Genomic DNA, 9,087 nt, shown 5'->3' with positions numbered 1-9,087 from the left:
CCTCACAGAAGTCCTGTGAGATGAGTATGGGGTTGACATTTTCTCTATTTATTAGATGAAGAAAATGGCCGGGCGCGGTGGCTCAAGCCTGTAATCCCAGCACTTTGGGAGGCCGAGACGGGCGGATCACAAGGTCAGGAGATCGAGACCATCCTGGCTAACACGGTGAAACCCCGTCTCTACTAAAAAATACAAAAAACTAGCCGGGCGAGGTGGCGGGCGCCTGTAGTCCCAGCTACTCGGGAGGCTGAGGCAGGAGAATGGCGTGAACCCGGGAGGCGGAGCTTGCAGTGAGCTGAGATCCGGCCACTGCACTCCAGCCCCGGCGACAGAGTGAGACTCCGTCTCAAAAAAAAAAAAAAAAAAGAAATTGAGGCTTTGTGCAGCCAAATGAATTGCTCCAAATCACATAATTGTTAAGTGGTAGGCCAGGTGCAGTGGATCACACCTGTAATCCCAGCACTTTGGGAGGCCGAGGTAGGTGGATCACTTGAAGTCAGGAGTTCAAGACCAGCCTGGCCAACATGGCGAAACCCTGTCTCTACTAAAAATACAAAAGTTAGGTGTGGTGGCAGGTGCCTGTAAGCCCAGCTACTCGGAAGGCTGAGGCAGGAGAATCACTTGAACCTGGAAGGTGGAGGTTACAGTGAGCTGAGATAGCACCACTGCACTGCAGCCTGGGTGACAGAGCGAGACGCTGTCTCAAAAAAAAAAAAAGAAGTAGTGAAGCTCTGGTTAACAGTCAGATATTTTGACCTTAGGCCCTTAGGCCAGTGGTCTTCTATTATGCCATGATGCCTCTCCATAAAGGAGGGATAGACCCTTTTTGTGGTTGGTAAGGTTGATTAGTGGGTTCTCATGACACTGCGTGAGATGTGCCTCCCTCAAACCTCATTACAACACCGGTGCATTAATCATCTGAGGTAGAAAAACGGGGAGCTGGGCACAGTGGCTCACACCTGTAATCCCAGCACTTTGGGAGGCTGAGGCAGGCCAGTCACCTGAAGTCAGGAGTTTGAGATCAGCCTGGCCAACATGGGGAAACCCCGCCTCTCCTAAAAATACAAAATTAGCCAGGCATGGGGGCACACTCCTGTAATCCCAGCTACTCAGGAGGCTGAGACAGGAGAATCGCTTGAATCCAGGAGGTGGAGATTGCAGTGAGCCACCACTGCACTCCAGCCTGGGTGACAGAGTGAGACTGCATCTCAAAAAAGGAAAAAGGGGGAGAGGGGGAGGTATATGGGTCCACCCAAAAATTTCAGAATTTTCCCTGATGCTAGCCTGGAAGGAGTGAATGATAGTGCAGGGTTTTATTCCTAAATAACTTCAGTTTAGCCCCAGTTGTTTTTCTTGCATTAGTCCAGAACACCCACTCAAAGAAAACCGGCTGAGTGCAGTGGCTCCTGCCTGTTATCACAGCACTTTGGGAGGCTGAGGCAAGTGGGTCACTTGAGCCCACAAGTTCAAGATCAGCCTGGACAACACAGCTAGATCCCTTCTCTACAAAAAATTTAAAAAATTAGTTGGGCTTGTTGGCACACACCTATAGTCCCAGCTACTTCAGGAGGCTGAGGTGGGAGGATTGCTTGAGCCCAGGAGGTGGAGGCTGCATTGAGGCGTGATTGCACCACTGCACTCCAGCCTGGGCAACACAGCAAGACCCTGTCTCCAAAAAAGAAGAAGAAAACCTCCCTCCACATAGCTGGGCTGTCCAGCTGCTCCTGAGTCAGGTAGGTCCAGCCCCATGTCTGCGCATGGGGTGCCCCCTGCCTGGATGGCTTGCACCCTGACCAGCCCCTGCCACCCCCACATCCCACACTTGTCATAGAAGTGGATGCTACGTTTAGTTCATTGGGATGTCTCCATTACCACTACCATCTTGCACCGTTACGTATCTGGATTGTTGGTGTAGAATTTGTCTTCCTGTCTAGAGTGGCAGCTCTTTGAGGTCAAGGGCCCTTGTTTCAGTCACCTTTGGTTCTCAATGGTGCCTACTTCATAGGAAGGGGCCAGTAAAATTCTTCAAATAAATGCTTTTTCTTTTGTCTCAAGCATACAGCAGGTGCTCAACAAATATTTGCTAATTGCCTCATTGGCAATATCCTATTCTGTAGCCAACTCCTCCCTCTTCAGAATGGGCCTTTAAAAAGGGCATATTTTGCCGGGCGCAATGGCTCATGCCTGTAATCCCAACACTTTGGGAGGCCGACGCAGGTGGATCATCTGAGGTCGGGTGTTCGAGACCAACCTGGCCAATATGCTGAAACCCCGTATCTACTAAAAATACAAAAATTACCCTCATGCCTGTAATCCCAGTCACTCAGGAGGCTGAGGCAGGAGAATCACTTGAACCCGGGAGGCGGATGTTGCAGTGAGCCGAGATCACGCCATTGCACTCCAGCCTGGGCAACAGAGGAAGACTCTGTCTCAAAAAAAAAAAAAAAAACCAACCAAACAAAAAATGCACATTCCCAGCCTGGGCAACATAGCAGGACCTCATCTCTACTTAAAAAATTTAAAAATTAGCTGGGTGTGGTGGCACATACCTGTAGTCTCAGCTACTCAGGAGGCTGAGACGACGGACTCCTTGAGCCAGGGAGGTCAGTGCCACAGGGAGCTGTGACTGTGCCACCGCACTCCAGCCTGAGCAACAGGCTGACACCCTGTCTCAAAAAATAAATAAATAATAAAATAATACATTAAAAGGGCACATTCTGTGACTCAGTCACGCTGTTAGAGTCACAATAAGTCATGTCATGCTTCATCAGCAAGTCGCCTCAGTCCAACAGTGGTATTGGGTATTTTCTCATGCCTGATTCAAACCTCTGTAGGCTTGAGTGGGTGGCATTTTGGGGGCCATGTCGCCATTATTCATCCACTCATCCAGTCAAGCAACCAAGCATTCATACATTTAGTTATTCATTTATTTGTTTAAAAAATAGCAAAAATAGCACCTACTACACATTAGACATATGGTAACGTAACTGCTAGTTTCATTATATACTTCTGAGCCTCTAGAATCTCTAAATGGATAAATTTCCTATATAAGTGATATTCTGGTAATATACAGACAATAAACAAATGAGTAAGATATATAGTATTTTAGATAGTGATATATGCTAAGAAAACAGGAAAAGGGATATGAAATGTCAGGGGATGGATTTTTTTTTCCAGACAGAATCTCGCTGTGTCACCCAGGCTGGAGTGCAGCAGCACGATCTCTGCTCACTGCAACCTCTGCCTCCCAGGTTCAAGCAATTCTCCTGCCTCAGCTTCCTGAGTAGCTGTGACTATAGGTGCCCGCCACCATGCCCGGCTAATTTTTATATTTTTAGTAGAGGTGGGGTTTCAGCATGTTGGCCAGGCTGGTCTCGAACTCCTGACCTCAAATGATCTGCCACCTCAGCCTCCCACAGTGTTGGGATTACAGGCATGAGCCTCCGTGCTGGCCTCAGGGGATGGATGTTTATATTCTACATAAGTTGGCCAGGGAACCAAAATCTGTATTAGTCATGGTTCTCCAGAGAAACAGAAAATACCAATAGGATGAAAAAATGAGGTGGTGGGGAGAAAGAGAGATTGAAGTCTGCAGGGCAGGCCAGAAGACTGGAGATCCAGGGCAGAGTTGATGTTTCAGCTAGAGTCTAAAGGCAGACTGGAAGTAGAATTCCTTCTTCCTGGGGGGACTGTGCTCATTTTTTTTCCCCAAGGCCTTCAGCTGATTGAATGAGGCCCACCCATATGATGGTGTGTAATCCACTTTGCTCAAAGTCTACAGAGGAGGTGGCTTTGACAAAAAAAAAAAAAAAAAAAAAAAAAAAAAAAAAAAAAAAATCTGCAGAAAGTGAGGAAGTGAATCATGCAAATAAACATCTGGGAAAAAGAAATCTAGGTAGCATGAGAAGCAAGTCCAAAGGCCTTGAGGTAGACATGTGCTGGACACGCTGCTGGAATAGAGTGACTGTGATGGTTAATAGTGTCAATTTGATTGGATTGAAGGATGCAAAGTGTGGTTCCTGGGTGTGTCTGTGAGGGTGTTGCCAAAGGAGATTAACATCTGAGTCAGTGGACTGGCAGAGGCAGACCCGCCCTCAATCTGAGCGGGCACCATCTAATCAGCTGCCAGTGTGGCTAGAAAAAAGCAGGTGGGAGAAGATGGAAGAGCAGACTGGCTGAGTCTTCTGGCCTACATCTTTCTCCCATGCTGGGTGCTTCCTGCCCTCAAACATCGGACTCCAAGTTCTTCAGCTTTTGGACTCTTGTACTTAGTGGACTCTTAGACCAGTGGTTTGCTGGGGTTCTTGGGCCTTTGGCCACAGACTGAAGGCTGCACTGTCAGCTTCCCTACTTTTGAGGTTTTGGGACTCAGACTGGCTTCCTTGCTCCTCAACTAGCAGACTGTCATGGGACTTTGCCTTGCGATCGTGTAAGTCAATACTCCCTAATAAACTCCCTTTCATAGATACATCTATCCTATTAGTTCTGTCCCTCTAGAGAACCCTGACTAATACAGTGACCAAGGGTGAGAGCAATGGGAGATTTGAAGTCCAGTACGCAGAGCATGTTGGACCTTGCAGGTCTTAAGAACAACTCGAGTGTTACTCTGAGAAAATGGAGCAGATGGATTGAACAAAGGAATAACACTATTTGACTTATGTTTTAACAAGATTGTTGGCAGCTGTGGTGAGAACAGAGTGCAGGTGGCAAGGACAGAAGCAAGAAACAGGTTGGGAGGCTATTTCAATAGCCCAGATGAGAACTGGTGGTGGCTTAGATCTTGGTAGCAGTCAGAGACAGAGGGAAAGGTCAAGGGAAATGGCTGAATTCTGTCGATCGTTTGGAAATATAGCCAAGAAGGTTTGCTGACAGGTTGGATATGGGTTATGGGAGAAAGAAAGGAATTGAGGATGACACTAAGGTTTGTGTCCTGAGCCACGGCATCTGAGGTGAGGTGAGGAAGTTTGCAGGAGTAGCTTGAAGTAGAGGGCAGGGTACACATCCAAAACTCTGCTGGGGACAGGCAAGTGGGGTGCCTAACACATACCAGATGGAGATGTCTAGTAGACAGTTGGATGTACAGATCAGGAGGGAGACAGGTTCAGGCTTGAGATATAAACTGGGGAGTTATCGACATATAGATGGCTTTAAAGTCCTGAAACACTAAAGGAGACCACATAGAAAGTGAGAGTAGATAGAAAAGAGGTTTAAGGATTAAACTTTGTAGCACCTCAACACTTGGAAGTTGGGAAAATGAAGAGGACCCAGCAAATGGGACAAGAAAGAGTGCTCAAAAAGAGAAACCAAGTGGGACTCCATCTCAAAAAAAAAAAAAAAAAAAAAAGCCAGCTCGGGCACGGTAGCTCACACCTGTCACTCCAGCGATTTGGGAAGCTGAGGTGGGAGGATTGCTTGAGCCTAGGAGTTTGAGATCAGCCTGGGAAATATACCAAGACCCCGTCTCTACGAAAAATTTAAAAATTAGCCAGGCTAGGCCAGGCGCAGTGGCTCATGCCTGTAATCCCAGCACTTTGAGAGGCTGAGGTGGGCAGATCACCGGAGGTCAGGAGTTCAAGACCAGCCTGGCCAACAGGGTGAAACCCTGTCTCTACTAACAATACAAAAATTAGCCAGGCGAGGTGGCGGGCACCTGTAATCCCAGCTACTTTAGAGGCTGAGGCAGGAGAATGGCTTGAACCTGGGAGGCAGAGGTTGCAGTGAGCCAAGATGATGCTACTGCACTCCAGCCTGGGTGACAGAGCAAGACTCTGTCTCAAAGAAAAAAAAATTATCCAGACATGGTGGTGCACACCTGTAGTCCAAGCTACTCTGGAGGCTGAGGTGGGAGGATTGCTTGAGCCCAGGTCAAGGTTGCAGTGAGCTATGATGGTGCCACTATGTTCTAGCCTGGGCAACAGAGAGAGACCCTTTCTCAAAGAGAGAAGACAGCTGGGCATGGTGATGTGCACCTGGAGTCCCAGCTACTTGGGAGGCTGAGCCAGGAGGTTGAGCCAGGAGGTTGAGGCTATAGTGTGCTGTGATGCTTGAGCCTGTGAATAGCCATTGTACTCCAGCCTGGGCAACATAGTGAGACCCTATATCTTTAAAATAATAAAAGAAGTCAAAAGAAGTGAGTGGGGGTATTGTGGGAGCCAAGGAGTAAAGTATTTCAAGGGGAAAGTGATCAACATGTCAAATGCTGCCCCTAAAGACTGAGAAGTGACCACTGGACTTGGCAAATGTTGGAGAGCTTTTGTGACTAGGGCAGTTGCAGTTTGGTAGAGAGATGAGGCCTGATTGGGTGGGTTCATGGGAGAATAGAAGCAGAAAAATTAGAGACAATAAACAGAAGCAACTTTTTATTTTTATTTATTTATTTATTTATTTATTTATTTTGAGATGGAGTCTCTCGGCTCACTGCAACCTTCGCCTCCTGGGTTCAAGCGATTCTCCTGCCTCAGCCTACTGAGTAGCTGAGATTACAGGCGCCTGCCACCACACCCGGCTAATTTTTGTATTGTTAGTGGAGACGGGGTTTCACCATGTTGGTCAGGCCGGCCTCAAACTCCTGACCTCGTGATCTGCCTGCCTCAGCCTCCCAAAGTGCTGGGATTACAGGTGTGAGCCACCATGCCCAGGCTTTTTTTTTTTTTTTTAAGGCTGGAGTATTGAGCAGAGCACAGACAGGCTGGAGTGCAATGGCACAATCATAACTCACTGCAGCCTTGAACTCCTGGGCTCAGGCAATCTTCCCACCTCAGCCTCCTGAGCAGCTAGGACTACAGGCTCACACACCACTATATCCAGGTACATTTTTCTTTTTTTCTAGAGACAGGGTGTCACTATGTTGCTCAGGCTGGTGGTCTCCAGCTCCTGGCCTCAAGCAGTCTTCTTATCTCAACCTCCTGAGTCACTGGGATTACAGGCATCAGCCACAGGCATCAGCCCAGAAGCAACTCTTACTAATTAATAGCGAAGAAATAGTAGCACATGTGTATGCTGATGGGAATGATGCAGTAAATAGGAGAAAGCTGGTGATGTGGTAGAGCAGGGAGAATTGCCACAGCCTGTTCTTGAGAGGGGATAGAATCTAGCACGCAGTGGAGTGGCTGCAGTTGGCCAGGAACATAAGTCATTCATCTTACTGGAGAGGAAGTGGAGTATCACGGGTCCAGATGCAGGGGGAAGGGTAGCTGCTGTGCTGGGAACTTGTGCACATGCTCTTCTAATAATTTCCATTTCCTTAGTGAAGTAGGAAGCAAAGTCAAGCTCAGCTGAGAGAGTGAAAAGAGAGGAGGAGAGGTTGAAAGTTTGAGGAGAGAGTTAAAATATCCAGTGCTAAATTTTGCTTGGATTTCTACGCGTCGGAAGCAAGCTCTTCAGTAGTTAGAACACACGACATACCAAACCCAGGAGGGAGTTGAAGCAAAGTCTGAAGTTCACTGTAAGATCAGTGTTCGCAGAAGGGAGGGAAGAGGGGAGTGCAAAGAATGCCAGGATGCCCGCAGCAAGACAGGAAGTATCCCAAAGTGGACAAAGGACTTACCAGGTAGGGGACCAGAGATACCAGTAATGGGGTCCTGAGTTAGACCCCATTGTGAGGTCTGTCAGTGCCTCCAGGAAGCGATAGATAAAGGGCATTCCCTCCATCGTGCCCATTTACTCCCTTCAAATGGAAGATGGGATGTAGAAGGTCAAGTAGACCAGGAAGAAACATTTGTCTGCAGGGCCCCCCACCTCCAAGTGGCTGGCCTAGTTTCCCCATTAACACAGAGTGTGCTGTGATGATTATGCCTGTGAACAGCCATTGTACTCCAGCCTGGGCAACATAGCCAGACCCCATCTCTTTAAAAATAAAATAGTAAAAAAATGAAAGAAGGCAAAAGAGGTGAGTGGGATATTGTGGGAACCAAGAAATAAAGTATTTCAAGGGGAAAAGTGGCCAAGCTCCTCCATTAACACATGGCAGTGGGGTGGGCGGCGGGGGGATGCTATGAGGAAGGAGAGAAGAATGATCTTCTGCACTTTAAGAACCTGTGCGAGAAGGCTGTGGTTCTCAAGTGTGATCCCCAACCAGCAGCATCAGTTTCACCTGGGAAATTGTTAGAAATGCACATTCTCAGGCCCCAACCCAAACCTGCTGCTATGGTTTGAAGGCATCCCCTCCAAAATTCATGTTGAAAGGGAATCCTCATGGTGGCGGTATTAAGAGATGGGGCCTTTCAGAGGCGTTAAGCCACGAGGGTTCTGCTGTCATGAATGGATCTGTGCCATATAAAAGGGCTGCAGGGAACTGGCTTAGGCCTTTTTTTGCCCCTCTGCCCTCTACTATGTGAGGGTGGCGCTGGGAGAGGACACCATCCATGGAGCAGGCCCTCACCAGACACTAAACCTATCAGTGATCTTGGACGTCCTTGATCTTGGACTTCCCAGCCTCCAGAACTGTGAGGCATCATTTCTGTTCTTTATCAATAACTCAGTCTCGGGTATTTTGTTATAAATAACTGAGTCTCGGGTAGTTTGTTATAGCAGCACTACGGGACTAAGACATCTAGTAACTCAGAAACTCCGAGTGCAGTGAGGCCCAACAAGCTGTGTTTTAACAAGATCATTGGTATGTACACCAAAGTTTGAGAAACAGCACTTGAAGGCAGCCTGCAGCAGTTTCTATCTGCTCTTATCCAGTACTGCCACCTATTGGGCAAACTCTTCAGAAGCTCCGAGGTTAATACAAACATTAGGAAAAACAAAAGGGAATTTCCTTTTTCAATATTAAATAACTAACAAACCAAAAGCAAACCCTTTGCATTATGCAAACACTAATTTTCCATGGTTGTAATGAGTGTATTTAGACTCTTCTGTTTCTTTCATAAAACATTTTGTACCCACTTTCCATGTATTCACCTAGTAAAACATAGAGTTAGTATTTTTGTTATAATATCCATCAGGATAAAATTATGTAGTCACAGTGACCACACATTTCAAAGTAAACTGAATGCATGGTCTGGCCAAGCATAAACAGATGAAGACAGTGTGACCTAATATTTGAAATTCATACCATCCATGGAAATCTTAGACGTTTGTTAC

General features: G+C 47.2%; 1 non-coding gene across 1 annotated transcript; it reads left to right on the top strand.

Annotated features, from left to right (window-relative positions):
- The first annotated feature begins 819 nt into the window (after positions 1-819).
- Positions 820-924, top strand: LOC115898928. Its single transcript, XR_004058576.1, has one exon. It is a non-coding gene; the product is annotated as a small nucleolar RNA U13 (small nucleolar RNA).
- Positions 925-9,087: the final 8,163 nt, after the last annotated feature.

This window comes from Rhinopithecus roxellana, chromosome 7, assembly GCF_007565055.1.
Source record: "Rhinopithecus roxellana isolate Shanxi Qingling chromosome 7, ASM756505v1, whole genome shotgun sequence".
NCBI lineage: Eukaryota > Metazoa > Chordata > Mammalia > Primates > Cercopithecidae > Rhinopithecus > Rhinopithecus roxellana.
Note: the sequence above shows the minus strand (reverse complement) of the source record. Positions and strands in the feature narration are given on the sequence as shown.